Below are 23249 nucleotides of genomic sequence, written 5' to 3'. Positions count from 1 at the left end.
AAACTTATTAAATGGTTTGGTGTAAAAGCAGACTATCGTTTTGCAGAAGCTTTCTGGAAGAGAAAAATATTTATGCCCTAGTTGCTTGGGAAAGAATAAAACTTTCCTTCAGAGATGTTTCCCTAGGTATAAGAGTGAGGGTCACCTGGGCCATCCTCCCAGGCACCTTCACACGCTTTGTACCCAGAGGCATTTCAACTTGTTCCTTACTAGAGGGCCAGTGAGTAAGCTGAGGTTTTCCTGTGGCTGGTATTTCAATTTATGGGCTGGGAATTATGGGATAATGCTGGCATAAGAAGCAGCAGATGTAAACGAGTCATGAATACCTGGAAACCAACATAAGCTCCTAAACCATCAGAACAGGGAGATTCTGTGACAGCACGAAACCCCAAACCAACAAAAAACCCTAAACCCCCAAACAAGCCCTTATTTGCTTTCAGGTCAGCTTGATAAATTAGTTTTGGACATCACACGTTCTGGTGTCTGTATTACCAGAGATGACACACGAAGCCTCCTCCAACCTTTTATTCATAGGCAACCCTCCTGTGAGGCTTTACTTTCACAAAAAATAGGTAGCTAATGGGATTCACCCCAAATGTGCTGGCCACTTTAATATGCAACCATTGTCCACAGCATACACCAGTTTCACCAGGAAAGAACTTAGCTGAGATTTGGATATTATAAAAATCCTTGTTCAGATGAATTTGACTTTCGGTGGCTTCCTACAGAATCCCAACTTTAAGTCTATAACACAATCACTGGCATTGCTAACTTCTGGGAAATGTTACACCTCTTACTTTATTCTGCAAAACATAAACTTTATCTGGGTTGAAAAACAAATATGTATTGATCTTATTTCTCCAAATACAATGTTGTGGAATAGCACAATATATTCCAATGTGTGGTACTGTCTACCGACCCCCTTAAAAAAGGAATAATTAGAAGAATAATTAGCTGAATATGTGAAATTGAGATGCTTCTTCAGGGACATATGAGAAACTGATTAAGAGGAAGGAGAGCCACTGTGTGTCGGGGGTCCAATAAATATATTTAAGGACAAATAAGTAGAAAAAGAAAGTACACATTACTAATGTTGATAGAAAGCCTTAACCGTCTAATGAATTTCAGAAATTGGTTGAGAATAGTTAATCTGTGTGATAACATGACCCTCAGGGTTAGTTAGATCTGTGAATTCTTATCCCCCTGGGGACTTAGCGAGTTTCCAGAGATTCACAGCAAATTCTTACAAGGGAAAGGCATTCACAGTTGGAAGATTTCATGCAGATTTTCATTCTGAATGCTCATGTTATGCAAAACCCAATATAGTGAGATAATGGCAGAGAGTGAAACTCAGAGCTAGCCACACTGTTAATTAAAATTTTCACTTTCTAACAAACAATCATGCACATCTGGATGTATTATGGGATCACATATAGCTTCAGATAAAAGGAAGAATTTTACCATAACAATACTTGATTCTTAGTTGCTTCTCTCTGCTAAATTAAACTCTGTATGTATGGCGAAAAGCAAATGTATCAGTTGGTGTTTTCCTCATTGGATCTGGCATTTCTTATACACCCTTTACAAAAATTTCATGGGAAACTGACAGAAAAACCCACCTAATTTACGCAGAATAGAGCTATAAAACACTCAGTGACTGCAGTTCCATCAGTGTTTTAGGAACAGGGGCAAAAGCAAGGCAAACCCAAATATTTCAGAGCGACTGACCCAAGCAGCAGCATGATCCTGAGGTTCCTTCTCCCGGAGCCAAAGGTCACCAGAGCTGCCAGGGGGACAAACGTGTCCTTTTGTGAGCAGGGGGGCTGGAAACGCCACTTCTGGTTGGCTTGAGGTGCTGAGTCCTGGCTGGCCTGGGGGTGCAAAACAAAAAGGAACATTCCCTCATGGAAGACAGTTTTTACACCCCCACAGAGGTCTATTAGACTAGGGTTTCCAAAAGAATTTAGGGCAGTCAGGCACCCAAATCCCACTGAAATCTCCTCTGAAAAATCTCAGCTGTAGCTGTTAGTGACACGTTATAGCCGCAGCTTTTTCTTTTGAAGAATGGGATGGATTTCATTCTTCTTGATATGGATGTAAAGGTGCAGAAGGGGGCAAAAAAGAAAAGACCCTGAGTCCGCAGAGTTGGCAGGATCACGGATTGAACGGATGAGCGCGTCCCCATTTGTGTGGGGAAAATGCGTTCATGTCCAACCTGTGCTCTTCTCCAAACTGTAATCCAGGGCTTGCGTTCCTGCACAGTGATCTTCAAAGAGGTGAGAACAGAGAGTGATGATCCTGAAAATAAAAAGCAGATACGCCTTTTGTGCACGTATCTCTGACTATATCCTTCTGGCTCACCCTCTAAAAAGAAAGATTTGTTCGTAACAGTGACATTAATATAAATGGTGTTGAAGGCATACTTTTCAGCTGATATTGCAAAAACGAACGTTCACTGCATAGTTGTGCATAGGAGGTCCTGCTGAAAATACTTATATATAATTTAACAAAAAAGAAGCTTTTGTACTAAGAAATTATGTCTTAAAGCTTTCTTATTTGGGAAAATTCCAGCCTTTGTACTCATATCCCAGTTATTACAGTAAAGACTTCCAAATGGGAGATATTTTAGAAGAAAACAGTACCAGAGTGATAAGGGTACTGTGCTTATTTTTCTTCAAGCAGTGGTATGCTTTTAGTTTGAGAAGGAATTTTAAAAGGTTCTAGATGAGGTGGTACAAATCAAACATATTCTTATAATATTTATTTAAAATATGTCAAAAAAAGGAATAACGGGGACTAACATTGCCTGAGAAACAGAACAATAGCAGGGCCAGAATGTATCTTATTGACCATAGCTAAATAGAGCTAAAATATACAAATCTGTTTGTAGCAAAGGCCACTAACAATGATTATAGAAATACAAACCTGCTACTAAATAAGATCAACATCTCCATCAACATCATTCCGTTTAACTGCCCATTAAACAAGGCTGCTGTGGGCAGACTTGTACCTGGAGGACTTGCGTGGACTGCTATTGCTAAAAGAACACACTCCAGCCAAACAAAGGTGATGTCTCTTGACTCTGAAATTAGGATTTGCTACAACAGTATCTTTTCCTGTAGGGATATTAACATACAGACAACATTAACAGAAAGAAAATTTATTAGCAATGACAGAAAGGCAAGGAAGATTGGTGAGCAAGATCCAAGGGTATGAGGGGAAAGATCAAAAAACATCACAGAGTCTATCATCAGTCTGTTCCTGGGTACCTACAAGAGAAAGTGAAGCTTCAAAAAGATGAGAAGAAAGCTGATGATGGGGTGACAGAAGCAGCTCCTCTCCAGGACAACGACAGAACAGTAATTATAGACAACGATGACATGTGATGGAGAGTTTTACCCTCCATCTTTACAGGAAAGGATCTGGGCAAACACATGTATCAACATACTCTATGATAGGAAGGATAGGGAATGAAAGGAAAGCTGAAACTCTTCCTCTGCCACAGCCACACTACCATGTGTACGGTATCAGGAGGGAGGAGAACCTAATGCAAGAGCAGCAGACAGACGTGTCCCTCTGCAGAAGACAAGCGGGGCAGCTGAGCAGCCCCTGCTCCGGGACGATGCTCGGGGATGTGTGAGCCTTCCTCTCACCACAACACACTGACAGCCTGCAAGAATTGCAGATCAGTGCTGGATGCTGCCAGCAATGACCCTGAGAAGCAGTACTTAGGTATTTATTTCAATTTGCAATACAACTATTTACAGTGCTTCCCGTAGCCTGCAGATACCACACAGCAAAGAGAGCTTTCACGGGAGATGTTTGACTCACAGCCTCTCCTCCAGAAGCACTGAACAACCACTGATGCTGAAAGCCAAACAACAGCTCCTACCCCAGGGACCATCCCACCAGTCAGAGCAGCAGAGAGCAGCACACACATGTCCTGCTTCACGCGAGCTTTTGGAGCCCCACCTGACAGACAATGGCTCTCCCCACACCAAGAGGACTCGTGGTCCCTGACTGCACTGCAGGATAGCAGAGTGCCTCAGACCCAGCTTTCCAGAACGGTAGCTTGTGATCTGGCATATTTTTATTCCAAACAGAGATTAAAGGACAGCTGGGTGTGAGAATGATGGAGTCAAGAGGCTGTTCCAGACCATTCGGTTGCGGTGTCTCTGTGCCGAGTCCCACCGCAGGGCTGGGCTGGTCGGGATGGCAGCATCGCAGCTTTGCCCCATTCTACTGCCTCAGCACAGGGCAAAGGGGTCTGTTTTCATCTGGCTCAAAGTGGAAGTAAAGCAAAATAAAAAGATTCCACTTTTCATTTGCAATAAGGCACCAGAAAAGTACCAGTTAAAAAAAAAAAAAGTAGCTTCAGTAAATAACAGTATGTTTCTGAGACCTGCACTCTCCTCTCCTCCCCTCTCCTCTCCTCTCCTCTCCTCTCCTCTCCTCTCCTCTCCTCTCCTCTCCTCTCCTCTCCTCTCCTCTCCTCTCCTCTCCTCTCCTCTCCTCTCCTCTCCTCTCCTCTCCTCTCCTCTCCTCTCCTCTCCTCTCCTCTCCTCTCCTCTCCTCTCCTTCCCTTTCCCTTCCTTCCCTTTCCCTTCACTCTTCTCTTTTTGTCAAAAGAATGAGCAATTAGTTTATTAGATAATATTCAAAGTCACAATTGTCTTTATATCTCCAATCAAGTCCAACTGACAGCAAACAATCCACTGCTAAACTATTTGAAATTATTTTCCATCAAAACATTTCTAGTTCATTTGGCTGGAATTCTTAAAATTTCTTTATGTCGTACCTTGTCCAGAACAATTATTTCCATGAAGCTCCTGTCAAATCTACATGGCTTTTTGTTTACAGCATATTAGCATCTAGGGAACCAGCCAGGCCTGTAGGACAGTACTTCCTTCTAAATAATACCCCAGGAAAATAATAAGCACTGAGGACACATTTATGATGTCCTGTAAACTCAGAGCTCAAGCTTGTGCTCCGTGCATTTCTGTCCCATCCTAGTGCTCACATAGGACCTGTCCCCTGCCTCCAGGGCACTGGGTGACCAGCCAGAGAGCACTGGGAACGCTGGGAGCGCCCTGGCGATGCTGCTGGCTCATGCCAGCCCACGTACAAGCATCAGATATAAGCAAAGATCCCTGCTGCCAGCTCTGCACTGTGTATCTGGAGACCGCTGGCAGACTGAACAGGAGTAATTGCAGAATTCTTTCCTCTTTGCATGCACACATGCCTGCTCGCTTTCTCACACACACACATACTATAAGGACCAATAAAAGATCAAAAGCAAATAAATGAAGCAAATTAATGAAAATGAAGTGGAAGACTGTAATCACACCCAACCACGCCAAAAAAAAAAAAGCTCAGAACAAATTAGTATGTAATACACTACTTCAGACAGATGTTCAAATAGGAACAAAAGGAAATAAGGAGGAAAACCATACAATGCTGGCTTGAGAACTTTCAGGAATATGAAAAAAAAATACAAAGGATAATTTCCCATTTTGCCTGGGGCAAGCAGAAATAAGGCCGGATTCTGATCCACTGAAGATACTCTTCCCGTTGCCTTCAACAAAATCACCATCCAGGCCCCGCAATAACAGCTGAGAAACATATTTTCCAAACAAAAAAAGAGCAGCACATGGGTTAGCAGTTAACCCCAGGCACAGCATTCTGCTTGACTTTCACAGTATTTTTCTTTTTATTCCTCCCACAATTTTTAACCACGAAAATCACAACTGTTTTCTTTAACATGCTAGGATATTTAAACATTTGAGTTCAGTCCTGCTGACGAACAGATGGACAAAGTCCTGCCAGTCGGAGAGCTGCAGTAGGTGTGCATCTGCACCTTCTCACGCACAACCCTCGGCGCCCCAAAACCTCAGGAGTTTCTCAGTCTGTTCTATCTACTCACTCAAAAATAATTAAATATATCACTGTTTGGAGTGAGAGGGCACACACAGCAGTGATTCACTCTGCATTTTCTGTCATCAAAACATTCAGTATTATTGCAACCACATAACTGGTTTTCAATCTGCTCCTTTAAGACAAGCTGTACTGGATGTGGACTGATGCCAGTAACCTTTTGTAAATTTATCACTGTAATTTTGCCATTTCAAATTCGCATTCTCAGATATTAGAAATGTGTGCTGTAAGATGTAAATATACAATAGATCAATAAAAATGTGGTCTCGATGGTGCCTGATATTTTTAAGAAAGAGAAAGATTTTGGAGTGAAATCAGTCGTTTAAAAGTGAAGCAAAACACCTCAGAAAATAATTACATTTTGGAAAACTTGTTGCCTTTCTTTGTCTCACAGTCCTGATGGTCCCAGAAGCACCTGTGCATCCACTAATGTCCCCCTGTGACCTGGTTTGTCCCCTGACCTGCAGCATTGCCAGGTCTCTGCTGCACATTTGGTGTATCCTCTGTCCACAAGCAGCCTCCAGTCCACTGCCCTCCACACGCCTGGTCTCGAGCAGGTGGTTATCCTTCATCAAGCAGATGCTTAAACAGCTGGAACTTCCCCCTCAAAAATGCATCAAACAATTATTTTTTCTGTACCTGTCTGTTTTCTCATTGTCTCATGTCTGGTGTGGTTTCACTGGCTGACTTTATTCAACCATCTGCAATACCTCATTTAAAGGTCAGCAACCTTTACATGTTGATCTTCCTGAAGGTCCATGTTTGTTATACAAACTATCCTTAAAAATAAATAAATCTTGAGCAGCTTGAATCTTCTTTGGAGAACTATCCTTTATCTTTCCTTACTGACTCGACTTCCTCTGTGGAAACACTTTCTTGTTAGCATAAGAATCTGCATTACTCACCTTGTTGTTGCTTAGTTTAAGCCCCACTCAGCTCTTTCTTCTGCAAAGAAACATGACCCCAGCCACAACGATGTGTAGTCTTAATTATTTACTGGTACCATGGGGGAACTCCCTGCCTCAACAAGCCTTTCGTGCCTGAGATGGGCAGGTCATCAGTGACCTTCCAATTTACTGTTGGATTGCCAGGTTGTCTTTAACCTGAGCTCTTTGCCATCACAGTTCTCTCTGCTGCCTTCTCAAGCTCGATCCAGAAGGTTCCAGGAGACACCAAAACCTGTCCATCGTTGCCTGCAATCTTGAAGCTGACACTTACCTTGCTGTTGGGCGGGATGGATGATTGAGTCTCTTCAAATGGGGTTTTGAGAGCTGGATGAATGATTTCTTGTCCAAACAACAAAAGCAGTTCTTGCCTTATCGTGCCAGGTTGAAGAAAATGCCTTTTGGAAGCAAATGAAGAAGTTAAAGACTTTCCCATCTGCTCATTTGAATTTTTCACAATCAGTTCAGGGACAGAACTCGGCGTGCTGTTCTATCTGCTCTTTGAATCTCTGAAGAATTTCTGAAGAAATCAACTCCCTGAGTGGTGAGACCATGAGTTTGCACACAGTGAAAGGCCAGAGACCAGGAACAGAGCCATGACGCTGAAACCTCATCCCTCCATATCTCAGTTACATCTGAGAGCTGGAGAAAGGCAGAATTGCTTATCAGTCATTTTACACCCCAGAAGTACAGGCCTGACTTCTCTCAGCTGTGCAGGAGAATGACTCATTACACCACCAAACCAACCAGGAGTATATTCTGCTGCTGCTCTGTGATAAACAAGGGTGAGAGGCACCGGAGATCCGGAGCACTTGTGAGAGTTGCAGTGACACCAATGCAAACTGTCTTGTACTGTAGTTATCAAGCAAGGAAAAGAAACTGGCCCTTGCTGAGTAGTCTGCTGCAGCAGCAAGTTTGCTTCTTGTTTCTGACCTACCTTGTTTATAAAGTTATACATTTACTTTCAAAGTCAGTGGAGCTACCATGTTTTTGAAGTTCATGTAGGCAGGAGAAAGCGTCAGGTCATAAAAATGCAGAGTATGTCCTACCAAGTGAGGCAGGAGGGATTGAGTGGTCTTGACTGGAAGTGAAAACACAGAACCAGAGAAAGTATGTTCAACAATAAACTGCTGCAACACTCATCTTGATGGGCTTTACAACATTATAGTTACTAATTTAATCTGTCTTGTTCCCTTTTCCCATCTGTCCGGCTTCTTTCCCATCCACACAAACACTCTCTCTGAGTTGGTACTTCTTACTTTGTCCTGAGGGAGGTGTCTCTGTAGGGTTGTTTTTAAAATAATTCCTATTCCCTTATGCCAAAAGATAAACATGACAACTCATTGAAATAATTAAAGGCTTATTATTAAAATAGAAAATGCTGAATAAGTTAATAAAAATATTCAATATTTAATGCATTGTGTCTTCCTGCTATTTTACATAGTGGACTAGGCTAATACTAACATGCTTTTATAGTGAATATACTCAGAGTCTCAGCTTCTATTCCAGCTGCAATAGTACAGAATGAAAACTACGAGCTGTTGGACAGAATTGCACACAGCAAAAGATTTAACAGAATTGACAGATAAAGATGCCCATGAGCCTCCGTTTACCCTCAAATTGTATATATTTTTTTCAAGTTACATCAACTCTTTTGAAAAAAATAATCTACTTGATTGAGTATATACATATTGTGTGAGGCAACAACAAAGTCTGAAATTACATTATACCAAAATATTTTTGTAATTGCCCCTAAAAGTCAGTGATTTTCTGATGCTGTATTAGAGCATAATATAACACCCCTTACCAGCTGAATATACAGTCGAGGCCAAGCTGTCCTGGAACAGTATTTGTGTTAATTAAAAAGAATTTCTTTGCAAAAGTTTTAGTCTTAGCAAACAATTTAAACTTCATGTGCACCTCTGAATTTACCTTTCTTCTTATGTCAAGAAAGTATTTGCAGCAGCATTGTCATCAGGCTGTTGGGTTTGTGATATTAGGTACATATGATGGCAATTAGAGGCAGAACCTCCAAAAATCCTGGTAGTCCACCCAGGCATAGCCATAGCTATTTTAAGCAGATTTATACTTACAGCATCAAAGAATGTCACAGAGAGAAGAAAATATGGTAACTGTTGCTTTAAATTATAGCTATCATTACTTCAAAAGGATATTCAATCAGAAACTACTGCAGACTAAAACTATTTATGTCTTCTGACACTGAAAGGAAAGTAGGCAGTTTCAGCCTGTCATCTCTTAATTTTTTTATTTTTTATTTTTTTAATAAAAGAAAAGTACTGTTTGGTCTGTAAGAAACAAGTTATAAGTCCAGGAGGAATGAGTCAGAACAGGTCTCCTGCTTGTTTTTGACCTTTCCCTGCCTGTCAGCTCATTAAGTATTGCAGGTTCTTTGCTGGTTATTTTACAAATGCTATTGGAAAAATGAAACAAAACTGTGCAGAGGTGCTTTGGCTACTTGGATGCAGCACTCAGCAGTGTTTGCCCAGAAAAACAGCTCATGTGCCAAGTAGTAACAGGTAGAGACTTTTTACTCACACAAAAACCCTTCCGTACAAATCACAAAGACAGAAGCAGTGAAGCCACGGCTGCTTGCAGAGTAAATTGTGAACAAAATCATAAGATCATGACTAAATTATCCAGAGGGATTTGTGACCTCTTCTAGCAACAAGAACAGGCCTCCCATTAATAAAATGCTTAAAAGCAAGGAACTTTCTGTTCAACAAAACCTTTAGAGGTTGGCCATGGGATGGCCTTCAAATATTAGCAGTTAGAAGTTTCAGCAGCTGATCTTAAATAAAAGTGAAAAAAAGCCATTTTCTTTTGATGCACCTTCTACCCCTTTCCTTCCTGACGCACTTAATGTGCTGAGCAAACTGTGACAAAGAGGTGACATTACATAAAAAAAAAGAGAGACACCTAAAAATAACATGAGAGAGGAGAAAAGGATGTGTCATCCATGCAAAAAATATTCCTGAAGCAAAACGAGCATCCCACACCCCCAGCTGCAGGGAAGAAGTAAGAGGCACAAGTCTGCAGTTGGAAGGGAGGTGGGTGCAAAGGTGAATTTTGGATAACGTTGTGGTCCAGGCTTTGGGAGACCAGCCAGCGGAGTCTGTGTAATGAAGCAAGGCAGATGGAAACAGCTCAAAGCTCAGCTCAAGGGGTTCCTGCGTTATGACAATGTGATATATAGTTTGAACTCCAACACGTTCATTACACAGATGTATGTACGTGAGGCAAAAGAGCCCAAATCAAGAACCAAGCTCATTTTGCAGTTTCCAGAAAGTGAGACCATTTCTGGAGAACATTTTGATTTTGAACCAAGTGTGTCCAAAACCACTGGCCACAAGCATGACGGCGACCGAGGGTTTCTGCGAGGGGCTCCGCAGCACAGAGAGAAACCAAGCCCCTCCACTCTCAGATGTTTCTTGTTACTTTTTTTTTCCTGGTATAGCTGGTTTAAGGCCCCACTACCTGTCAGACTCGGACTAGGCGAGCTCATGGCTTGGTGGAAGGCAGAGGGGTGCTCCAGACCAAACCAAGGCCGTTTCCAACCCAGGTGACTCGGAAGATGCTGCTATGTCCCCAGCAACTGGTCCTCCCCAGGGTGCTCCGGAGCAGCCGCTCCATGGCCCAGGATCGCTAACACCATCCTGATCCGAGCACCTGACCACACCAGTTCTGCATGAAGTTGATCCTACGGTGAGAGGAAAGTCAAAAATCAAACCAATTCAGCACAGGACACAGGATCTGAAATTTAGAAAAATGTCCAGTAAAAAACAAGCAAAGAAAAGAACTGAGTGTAACACGTGTGGCCAGTCTTTTCCTGTGTTTAGAAACGTGCACTTAGCTTTTTTAACAATTTGCTATTGTGATTTTTTTTTTAAGTCTTTCCTTGGTAGAACCAATTTGTGAAAAAAATTCTACATTCCTCTGCTCCCCTTTACAATTCTGCAATATCAGCTAATTAGCAAGCAGTTTGTACTGTTTATAGATTTGTACCAATTGGTACAGTGAAAAATCAAGTTACCTGACTCACGTCTAAATAAATAAGCGGTCTCCTGTTGCTATCTGTTCTCAGCAAAATTACTGATAGTAGTTTGCTCAGGCACAGAGTCCAAAACAGCTTTTCCTCACTGAGATTCACGTGCCTTTCGGTCAGAAATGTCATCCCAGCTTGCTATGTTTTTTTCTGCATGAGCAGGAGAGAGCACAAAGATGAGGGAGCAAGAACAAATATCTTCCCTTATGTAAATTCAATAATAATAATAAATAATCACTGGGCATCTAAAGGAAATTAAAGAGATAATGAAGAGACAAGAGATAATACATGGAGAAGTAGCTAAAGAATAGGTACATAAATGACACAGGAAACAAGATCAAAACCTTCTAATGTTTCATTCCACGGGGCCACTGTCCCTTGCCAAGGGGGTCACTCTACTTCTAGATGTCATAAAGTCCCTTCCTGATGATAGTGCCATTGGTGACACAGATGCAAGGAGCTGTCGGCACAGTCTCTCTAAGTCCTGGAGAAGGAAAAAGGCTGCTGACAGTCAGCTATGTGTCTGTTCATTACAGGTAACTACCACTTTACGCAAATTGTTTCAGGGTTTGGAATGTAGCAATAACTGATCTAATTAGTGTAGGCTGTAATTTAGGAGGGTTCATTATGTCACAGACATTATGACTCCTGGGTATTACTAAAGGACTCATTTGTAGTACTTGAAATGAATTTCTCTGAACACATATGTCACCCATACAACCAGTGTGTAGCTTTAAGGTGATCTGACATATTTAAAATCTCTGACTTTGAGCAAGATTAAGTTTCCAGACAGTACTAAACAAATCAGCAAATAGTACAGATTTACCTCTTGCCAAGAGAAGAAAAAAAACTTAATGGTTATTTCAGATTGAAATGGCAAGTAAAATCAGTGACAGAACTACAAAGAAAACTAATAAATAATGCCAGGGGAAATATATATTGTGATTAAAGACACACACAAACTTGACAAAGACTTTGCATTTCCAGGTACCATACGTGTTCACTTCATCTAGTAAGGAAAAAGTTTAACGGCTTCTTAAGAGAAGTCAGTTATTTATTATTTCTGCTCTAAAAGCTCCCGTGAGCCTTCCTGCAGCAGGAAAGCAAACCTAACTATATGAAATACATAATGAGACAAAATGCATTAAAAAGTATAAGCAGGTTTCAGTAGTACAATGCTGGAGTAAAAAACGAGTTATAATTAAGTTCAAATGGGTAATCTGAAAAGGTTACAAATAAAACCTCTATTATTTGCTTCTCTTCAGGGGTCTCTCACCAACGTGGTATTTCCTAGTTCTTTGCTTTTATGACCTAACAGGTTCATTCGCACACAGATACAGATATGCTTTTCCTTTTTACTTACATAGTGTCTGATATGAAAAAAAGAAAACTCTTCTGGAGAGCACTTACGTGTGTGCTTAATGCTGAGCAGTCCTTAGGGCCCCTGCCTGCACCTTCTTAAATCAACATTAAAGCTTGTGGTAATTTCATTTGTTCATGATCCCCACTCAAGGGGAAACTGCTATCAAGACACTGACATTAGTGACTTCTATGGCATCCTATTCTGAACACACTCATCTCCAGATCAGATCTAAAAATTAACTGAAACTGCATAATTCTCTGTTTCCTTTCATACAATTTGCATTGGTCCTGCCTTCTTTGTGAGAGTCAGAACTCACATGTTATTTCTTAGCTTCCTTTTGAAAACCTGAATTTTACAAAATTAATTTTAAAAGTCCTAGTTTATAAAGTAGAGTATTAGAATGAAAACCTCTACACAGAATACAGCATTGCTTGATCAGAAACGGACATGTCAAGTTGTGTATGCAGCATGAGCTGCTTTTGTTTCATTGAAATACATTCCAGGGGCCCAGGGCACCCCTGGACTAAAATCAGGAACTTTAGAAATTATTTTGAAAAAATTATTTCATCTAGAAGGCGAACGACCTAACTGGATGACTTACTGCCATTACTTCCTAATACAGATGGGGGTTCAATATCTCTTAAATGGTTTTCTAAAATCTCAGATATAAATTTAATTTCCAGATACAAATTAGATTCCCATTCTCTTACAAAACCTTCTTTAATGTTGTTACCACTGCTATCCTTTTTGGCTGTCTAGGTATCAAATTTAAGTGGGTACTAAACCAGCTAGAAGGACTGACTGTATTTAGTCCTTAATTAAATGCTGATGGATTTCCTTCAATAGCATTAAGCTCAGAAGTGAAAAAACATAATTAAACGATGCTCCTACACAGGCAGTGATCGGCATTCTCACATGCAGGGTGTGGTAGCAGAATAAGCTGAGGATTACTTCTCAGTTTTAGTTTTCATATTGAAGTTCTCATAGCTCATGAGAAACCTTATTCTGTATGCACGAAACGTAAACCAAGCAATTGTCCTAAGGATGCCGTGGATTTATAAAAGTCCATTAATCTGATTAATAATTGGATTGCTGACAAGTTAAGTGTCTCAGTGCTGTTAAAACTAAGTATATTTTAAACATATCTGACTTCCTCCCATTATCTGTCATCTCCCTGAAGATGTGGGCAAATAAAAGGTCACTATCATAAGAGGCTGCTGTCCTGTGGAAGCCTTTGTATCATTAACAGGCAGAGGAAACCCCAAGGTGAAGAGCTGGTGAACTGTACAAGGTTTTGGAACATCTTGAGGAACTGAGTGACAGCAGAAACGGAGGGCTCTTAAGGTTAATCTTTAACACTCCTGTTCTAAACTGATATATTTCAATACTAGTGAACTCCTGCAATTTCCACGTGTCTGAAACATTCCTTTTTTGTGAACGTGTTCTACGTGATGGCTTGGCAGAAACCAAGAGATACAGACTCTGATCTTAGCTTCACCACTGACCTGCCCTGTGACCCTGGATAAATCATTCCACTGTTCTGTTTATCTTCTTACTTTTGCCTGCTTTGCTTCTTCAGAGTACAAGCTCTTCATATGAAGACCTAATCTCTAGTTATTTTTTTGTCCAACATGTTGAGGCCCTGAACTCAGATGAAGCCTCTAGGTGCTCCCAAAAATAAAACAATGCTGGTGAGGAACTGGCAGTACTGACATTCACAACCCTCATTCCATTCGAGTGTATACACCAGCAGCAGCACAGCTACACCTACAATACTTCATTGTGGATTTTGGTGGTGAGTTAGGGGTTAGAGCAGCAGCCATGACATAGTGGGGTACAGGTGAGAAAATAGACTTCTGTCATCATTACTGCTCACCGCTGGAAGTCCAATTTACCTGAAATAATGGAGTCACTTTTCCATATTGCAAACATCAGACTAAGACCACAAACTCAATTAGACTGAAGAGCCAAAGGAAATTGTATCACCAATCCAGGTTGAACTGAGATGAGCCATTCTTTGACTGCATCCTCCAGCACTGTGCCGAACACAAAGATAAAGAACAAAGTGCTGCTCATGCTAGCATAAGGTGTAGCTGCTAGTTAGGACAGTCCTGAGATGTGAATTTGAACCCCTCCAGCCAAGCATCTGCCACATCTCACACACCTCAGAAAAGCATTCAAACAATCATTCTGTTTTATGTAAGCCTGGACATACTTTTTCCTCCTCTTGAGGCTATCTTTCATGGAGGAGCTTCATGATGTTGATAAGCAGATTAAGCGTAGCTCTCATGCTAAGACTCCATCACATGTTTGGCACCAGGACGGTGTTGGTGCAAACTTTCTGGGTAACTCAGATCTTCAGCTGTGGGGTGCTTTAAGTTAGCAAAACCTGCCAAAAATGGTATTCCAAGACTAAGCTGGGATGCAGCTGCATGCGCACTTCAACCCCATCAGATATTGCAAAACTGTGATCCCCTGGGCAGCTTCCATCACCTTATACCTGCAAACTTCTGCCCGTGTCTCTGTACCTGATCAGTGACTCTCAGCCATAGGAAAATTTTGGTGTACGGCCCGTAAATTGGAGAAGGATTGACCACTTCCTCACTATCACCTCCATCCTCACCAACACCACCATACAACTCCTTCAACACAAGAATTTTGGTTCCCCAGAGCTGTGAAAGCTGCCCTAAGGAATCTAGATAGATGAATAAATCTGTCCTAGCAATTTAGGGTATAAACTATAAACATTCTGTGTCACTTTAGAGTTAAGCCACATAAGAAGCAAAGGAAACTAGTGGCAGTTTTGGTAAACAGGCTTTACTAAATAAACCACTGTGGGCCCCCAAAACCACTCAGAAATACTGAATAAAGCTTAGAGTGCAAGAAATAAGAAACCAACAGTTTTCTTCCTTTCCTCCCTTTACCCTTCTTCCCTTTTTTAAAGTAAGCTTGACCTAGTGTGACTCCTAGAAGTTACCTGCTGGGCACATCAGAAATATATCAGTAACTAGAGAATGAAGAATATATCTTAGAGCATGGAAAAGAAACCAAAATGAAAGCTTTACCATTAGGAATATTAATGTTGGCCCTGTCTGAGTTAAGACAGGTACAGACTAGGAGACTCAGTTGCTGCTCTTAGTTTGCGTAAGCAGGAATATCAGCAATTCATCCTGTGAAAAATAGTACTTCAGCTGGCAGAGCTGGAAGAGAAGAGTGAGAGAAATTGAGGCCTTTTTGTCTCAGATTACATGTCTAAGGGCTAGAAAAACCCTACTGCCTCTTTTTTTCACCTGTAAAAAACAAATAAAATGAAACAGAAGGGAAAAAACCCCACCAACAACATAGCAACATGACAGTGATGTGTATAATAATCTCTGGCAGCCTCAGATAAGATCACAGCCCTTGGGACTGGTGGAGTCTGGAGCTAATGGACCCCTGCTTTGGGGAAAAACTAGAAGTGTGCAGAAAAAAAAAAAGAAGTTCAGTTCTCATATTAAAAAGAAAGGAGAGGTATGTTGCTAAATCTATTCCTTCTGAAGAAGCCTTTGAAAATATAAATGCATGAAAACATCTGAGTCACTTCTGCATCCATGAGTGAGTGATTCCCTCTACCCTGACTACTAATGCAAGGAACTTGCCTTACTTCTGGTTTGCCCCAGAACTACACCATTTTCAGTTAGTTTCATCAGTTTTTTCAGTACAAGTCACATGCAGATATAATTCTCCTGTTGAAGTAACTTTTATTTTAATGCAGACTTGTGCATAAATTTTAAATTGAGCATATAAGGAATGGGGTTCATCTAAATTACTGCTGTTACTACCCTACCCCTAAATCTCCCTTAGATCTTGGGAACAAGCCTGTTCTTTTGGAAAGGTTGTTTGGAACATCTGTAAGATAATTGAATTTTTTTTTTTAATTGGTTCTGTTCCAAGAAAAGATCCAGAAACTCAACAAAGCTGCTTGTGGACATCAAGGTTTCTATTGATTTTAGAGGGAAGGTGTGAAATCCGATGACTAAATGGCAGCACCACTGAAAAATCAAGTTATGTACGGTTCTCTTCAGTTGGATCAGTTCCTCTGAATAATTCCTTGTTTATCTGCCTCAGTGTTTGGACTGGTGCGGTGCAAGGCAAGAGCGGGATGGCACCGGCTCGCTTTTCTGGGATGCTATTTAAGCACATGTCAAACCGTGCCCTGGCTGCTGCCGAGCCCTGGGCTCTTATGAAAATCCAGCCCTTTCACTGGGTGCTGAACAAAGCCAAGCCAGGCTCCTGGTTAGCTTAAAAGCCTGGTACCAAAAAACAAAATAAAAATCACAGGGTTGGCAGCCCCATGCATGCTTGAACAGAGGAAAATAAACTATAATCAAATGCTGAGTGGGCGGAAAGCACAGGGAGCAGCGGGTCTGTGAATCACGTCCTCCCACAAGGCCTCGCTGTCATTAGGAGTACAGGTGTGTGGTTTTAAAAACACATGTTGTCCATACTGATATTTTAACAAGCGCTAGTCAAAGCAGGAGCGGTTTTAACAGGCATTTACTGGTCAAGATAAAGCCTAAGCTCCCCGCTCTGGGTTACTGCAGTCAGCTAACATGTTAAAACTGCAGCTGCCGGGTCCAAGAAAGGATTTTGACATGAGTTAAAAATAAAGTCCTTTTTGTACATGCATGGCTTAAGAGAGAAGAGTCCAAATCCCTTCTACCAGCAAGAATAATAGAAAGAAGCAGAAGAAAAAGAGGATTAGAAGAAGCATATGTGCTCTGTCCTCCCTGTTTTCTTACCAAGCTTTTATTTTGCTTTGCTCCTCTTACTGAGCATGCCTCTGGATGCCGACAATTAATTTCTACATTACCTTTAAAATCAGGCTCACATACAGACCAGGGACAAGGCACGGATTTCTGCTGCCAAGCAGGAACAGGTACATGTTCAGCAAAGCAAACACTTCTGAATGCGGCAGTTGTCATCAACTCAAAATCTGTCATCTCTTTAAAAGCATTAGAAACAGAGGATGAGGGGCGTGCTTGCACATCCATCCAGCTCTGCTATTGGGAATACCTCAGAAAAGATCTCTGGCATTTTCTGAGGTGTGAGATGAGGCAGAATTTGCCCCAAAAGCATGAAAGCAAAATTTACATCCATTGCTGTGAGACTGTATTTAAACTAATACTGAATTTGGAGCTCAGTGCCTGGTACTAATCACTCATTCTTAGTCAATTTGAACGTACCCTCTCTCTAGAGGCAACAGAAGTCTAAACTGAAACACTGTAGGAAATAAAATGTCATTTAACCAGAGAGAGGAAAGAGCCATGTGAAAGTAAGGGAATTCAAGGGGCACTCCTTTCTGCTGTCATTTGTCATGTATGACACAGGAATGTTGACATCATCCTCTGATAAATGACACTGGCACCTGCATCAGAGGGATATTCTTCAGCAAAATAGAAGTTTGAAAATCCAGCAGCAGGGCACTACTAGTAGGTTCCAGGAGCTTGCAAGAAAGGAAAGATAGATGATGGTAATTTTCTTCCAAAGAGAAACATAAGACTTTTTAAGAACCATTCTCTTTTTTCTTCCCCTTCTGCTCCCTCTGGGCTTTGGGAAATGATTCTGTTTTCTAAATCTAATAGCGGCTCAGACACAAGCTATATGTTATCCAAGAGCTAACCTGTGGCATTCATGCCACCGCCCAGTCTTAGGGGATAAGCGTCGAGCAGAGAGCTCCAGAAGACAAACCCAAGAAAGGGCCCCTCAAAGAAGCCAGCCTGGCCTTCTCCTGTCCCAGGCCAGCTAGAGATGTCAATGAACCATCTATCCCAGCACTAATCCTCCCAAATCTCACCTTTGCATTCACAACCTGTAATGCAGAGATTTTTTTCCCTTAGAAACAGCAGGAATAGATGTCTGCATCTCACTCCTGGCGGTATTCTGTACAGCTGCAGGCTGGGTTTGTGGCAGAGAAAGATTCTCAAGCAACTTCGCACAGCCAGGCAAAGCCTGCCATGGGGTGGTTTGACATCAGCAGGCAAAGGTAACTAACTAAATCTTTTTACTGCATCGTCTTAAGGCAGACGCATCACAGGTTTTCTGTTTGGAAAAGCTGAAGACCAGTGGATTAACTGTATTTGTGAGGGAAAGTCTTGCTACTCTTAAAAATGAAAAGTAAATAGATACATTCCCTCTGTCAGATTTTCCACTTGGTTGGCTCAAGGAATTTATAAACAGCTTGATTTCGCTTCTAATTGTATGATTTATTTATCCCAGAAAAGAAAGAAAAAAACCCTATTTGATTTGGAACAGCAGGTTGGGAAGTCCACAAGCTCCGTGACCCAGGGAGCCTGGTTCATCCTCAGGAAATCTGCGTTCAGTGCCAAAGACTTCACCAGCTACCGGCTAGTCCCAGTTTGCTCTAACTTGCTAACCACTGTCCAGTCTATTTATCATTTGCCCTCTCTAGGGACCCCTGTGCAGTGATACGGACTAATAGCCCAGCAATATGCCAAGACATATCCTTTTCATCCCACACAGCCAGCACTGTCTTCCAGACCTCTTAGTGCATGAGGGAGACTGGAATCTGGATGAAGAACAGCTGGCTTAAAACACGCCCTGACAAGCCAATACTGGCTAAAAGGAGAAAACACTGGAAGAATGAAGCAGTACACAGGCTCACCTTCTTTTGGCGGGGTCTTTCTCCAGGAGAGTTAAAATATGATGCTGCTTTCGGGTCTCACTGAATCCATCCGCTGGAGCAGAAGCAATCACTGTGGTCTCGATTCTCCCGCTGGAATAACAACCCCACATTCACATCTTCAGTACCTTCAGTTTGGATTATTGCAACTTGGGCTATGTAACAAGTTCACCAGGAAAATACACTGTCATTTTCTAACCCAAAGAAGTAAGAGAGAGTGTATCATACTGATGTTCTCTTCAGGTTGCTTTGAACTAGAGACTGGTGAATCCCAACCAGCTGGGCTGAGCATCTTCCCCCTCCGAAAGCCCAAGAACAAAAGGGGAATGATAACCCCAGCTGCTGATTCCTTCGCTTGATGGGGTTAGGTCAGCCCCATTTGGAGAGGCTGCTTAGCAAAAAGCAATTAATTTTGTCTCATCATGTCACACCAGTATGGCTATGGTCATCACAGAAGACAGTGACACAGTTTTTATACTCAAGCATATACCACATTTTAAGTGCATAGGCTTGGCTGAGCAACTTTCAGCAGCCTGTTCTTTACTTGAAAACAGTTACTTCAGGGACTGAGGGAGAAGCTGAATTTTTATGAACCCGGGCAGGACAGGGGATTGGTTTTTATTGTACGTATTTTCTTCAACAAAATATTGACATTTGTTATGCTTAGACTCTTGATAGTCATAACAGCTTTCGTGTAGCAACCTATTACTTGATTAGTTTATACTGTTTAAAGCACAGCAATAATGACATAATTTTTGTAATGAGGATAAATACTGTCTCAGAATGTCAGAAGGCACCACATCACCCATTAAGCACCATAATTCCAAAATACCCTGAAGAAAAGTCTTCTGGGCTTGTTACAGGAAAATACATACACATACATGTCTGATTTTGATTAAAATACAAGTTATTGAAATGCTCAGTTCAGTCCAAGACTAGAATCAACTGTTCAGCCCCACAGATTGAAAGACAGAATAAGAGAAAAAAAAGTCCTCCTAGGACTCTTTGTATTCTCTATGCATTGGCCAGACAATGATCTAACAACAGCGGTGACTTCAGGGATATTTGTTTATCTACTCTGAGCACAGTTGACTCAGAGGTAACACAGCGTTTTACCAATGTTCTGTTGGACCAAGACATGTTGTACAAGTAACTTAATCCTAAAGGAGGCTATTCACACTAGGCATCCAGTGATGCTGCAAAAGGGGTAATTCTAAGACGGTTGCAAAAACATTTGTGGATACAAATGAGCCAGTCACAAGTCTTCATATTTTATTTGTGTAAATGAAGTATAAAATGGCAGCGCGGGACTCCTGAGGGTTTCTCCCATGCTAGACTGATCCTTCATCCAGGCAATGGGGGGGTCTCTAATTGTTTTGATTATTAGACTCCAGACTATTTGTCAGGAGCGCAGAATCGGGCCCTTAGCACTGACAAAAATCCTGCGCTCAATCTTTCCTGACCTCTCATTTGAATTTATGTTTAGATGTGAATGCAAAATGCAGAAGATTGATGGGAAGGGGGCTAGAAGGAGGAAAGCTTAAGGAAAATATGCTATAAATATGAACTGGGTCATATAAAAAGTTTAAGTATAAAAGACAGCTTTCTTGTAATGTCCAGCTGTTTCTCCTAAATACTTCTAGCAAACCTACATATGTACCATTTCAGAAATGTACCAAGAGGGAATATTAGTACTTCGCTTGAAAAAACTGTAGTTTTGAAGCTAGTGGTTTTGAAGCTCTAGTGCCAAGATCTGTCAGGATAGGACAGGAGTTATTTCAACAGTACTAAATAGCTCTCCCACTGCTTTACTGTGGATTGATCCATTTTCACCCTTTCTTGCCTTTCTGCAGTCACACACAGATGTAAAACAGATTAAGGCTCTGTGGAAATAAAATAAAATAAAATAAAAAAGACACCTAGGACTTTTTTGACTCCCCCTACAATCAAGTGCAGGGAGAGGTGAATAAAGCCACACAAGAGACAGCAACAAAATGACAAAGGTCCTGACTGATAGTTTATCGAGATGACAACTCAGTGAGTTTTTAGACAGCTCTGGCGTGAAGACTATTTTCGTCTTTCCACAAGTTAAAACATATGTACGATCAAGACGACTGCCTGCCTATCTGTTGAAGCTTGTTTCTCCCCATTACCTCTTTCTAACAGAGCCATACCTGACTGCAAAATATTCCTTCTGCATTTTAATGTACTTTAGAACAACAGCTGACAATGCTTGAAAAGAAACCAAAGCAAAAGAACAAACCATTATCAATGTATTATTTATGCGGGATCCAAAAATCTGAGCAACATCACTAACAAGTCACTTAAATTTTCAGCCACAGATCTGGAGTGTGGAAAAGCATCATTATCCACACCTGGCTGGTGGGGAAACAACGCATGGTCACAATGAGAAGGGGGTGATCTCTGCCTCTTGCAGCAATTCTAACCAGTGCAAAGGAAATGCAAGAGGCTTTCCCTCTGCCTTGGCAGCAATTTGTACTCGATTTCTTTTGGGGCAGAGCTCTGCACAAGCTCCAGAACCGCAGGAAAATACATACATGGATCCCTGGGCTCCTGCTCCCCACTCTGACCTCTGGCACCGGGTCTTTGCCTCCCAGCCCACAGCGCTGTCGCCTGGACCTTGCACCCAGTATCCAGGCTCTGGAATGCCTCAGGTTTGGCTTCAGACACAATAAAGATTACAAATTATAGAGCACAGTGGGAATAAAAGAGATGGGTTGCCCCCTCTGACTATCCATCACTGTTTCCCATGTCTCTGGGCAAAAGCAAAGCGAAGCTTTCTCAACAGCTCAAAGACAATAATAGGTTGTACGTATTTTTTTAATGTTACACTTTCCCACTCTTAGGCTAATAAAATTCAGAAAATAGAGAAGACATTGATTTTATACTTTCCAAAGTCACTAGTGTAAAAGCATCACTACAATTTATATTTTCAATTGACAAAATAGTGAAGCAGGGTGAAGTAGTTGGAATAACATTTTTCAGCTCAAAGTGGTTTGCCATGGTTTCTCTTACATTACACACAAGTTTTGCTATCTGTTTTTTGTCTACAGTAAAGTTAGGCACAAAACAATTAAACAAGCTGCTGCAGTCACATGGCAAGTGAGGATCAGTGAGCTCATATATTTATTTTGAGGTTTAAAATGTGAAACCAACTGAAAACTGGAAGTTTTTTAAATTAAGAGAATGCTCATACCAAACCTGACCCTGTACTATGTTCATAAGCTCTTAGAGATGCCAAACAGAGTTTAAAACGAACTATTTTTGTGATGCAAATGCCAGAAGTCAGGACAATATCGGACATTTCTAGGAGTTCTGGTTTGTTTCTTCTTGGCCAGCTCCAGGAATTTGTCAGGGACAAGGCACGACTGTCAGTAGCTTGAGATCAAAGATCTCCAGGTGATGGCTGTAGCTGGGGCAAAGAGAGCACCGAGTTACACATACATATGTCTAGTAGTTTATTATTATTAAATTTTAGAAAAGCCCCGAATACATACACAGATACACGCAAACTCTCACACACAAAAGCACACATTTTAGAACAAGGCTTCCCTGACAGCATTTGTTATATATTGGTGTCAGTCTAAGGAAATATGTTGGCAGCTCCTCCACACAAAATCTATTTTCCACAAACAGCACATTCTGCCAGTATAAAATTCATCATCCAGCCATACAAAAGACACAGGGCCAAGGGGCTTGAGTGACACACCAAAAACCTCAAAACACATGTCTGAGCTTCCACATGACTTGCATAAAACACTATTCACATACAGCATGAAACTGGAGCTCTGTACGCTGCATCTTCATAACAGTTTGCAACATCCTCTAAACTCATTGCAGGGAAACCATAACAGATACTAGAAGTGGTTTGGCCACTGCAATGACAAAGACCCTCTAATTAATTTCTTTTTTTTCTACAAAAGGGCAGATGGTGAATGGAGGGGAAGACAGTCACACTGTTCGTTCAACAGTAAATACCCGAGCCATGTATCTTGGTAAAGAAAAAAAGGCACATCCTCTCAGCTGCTTTTCAGTGGAAATAAGGTACTGCTGTGGTCATGTAATTGGTGACTTGAGGCAACAGGTCACCTCTGAAACTGAGATCATTCCGAAGGAAAAATGGCCACTCTGGGGAAATATCTTTATAAAGTAGGAAAGAAAAGGTGTTCATGGAACACCGATTTAGTTGGTTCTTCAGGATTCAAATGGAAAGACAAATTTCATACCTCAGCCAAATGTGCT

General features: G+C 41.3%; 1 protein-coding gene across 1 annotated transcript in view; it reads right to left on the bottom strand.

Annotated features, from left to right (window-relative positions):
- The window catches only part of FTO (FTO alpha-ketoglutarate dependent dioxygenase), a 431926-nt gene that overhangs the window by 100586 nt on the left and 308091 nt on the right, over positions 1-23249 (bottom strand). Inside the window, exons 18-20 of the mRNA XM_065028667.1 lie at positions 18969-19079; positions 7153-7276; positions 1729-3116 (exon numbers count right to left, since the gene is read on the bottom strand). The gene's annotated coding sequence lies outside the window, so the exon portion shown is untranslated. The remainder of the gene's footprint in view (positions 1-1728; positions 3117-7152; positions 7277-18968; positions 19080-23249) is intronic.

The sequence above is a fragment of the Columba livia genome, chromosome 13, assembly GCF_036013475.1.
Source record: "Columba livia isolate bColLiv1 breed racing homer chromosome 13, bColLiv1.pat.W.v2, whole genome shotgun sequence".
NCBI lineage: Eukaryota > Metazoa > Chordata > Aves > Columbiformes > Columbidae > Columba > Columba livia.
Note: the sequence above shows the minus strand (reverse complement) of the source record. Positions and strands in the feature narration are given on the sequence as shown.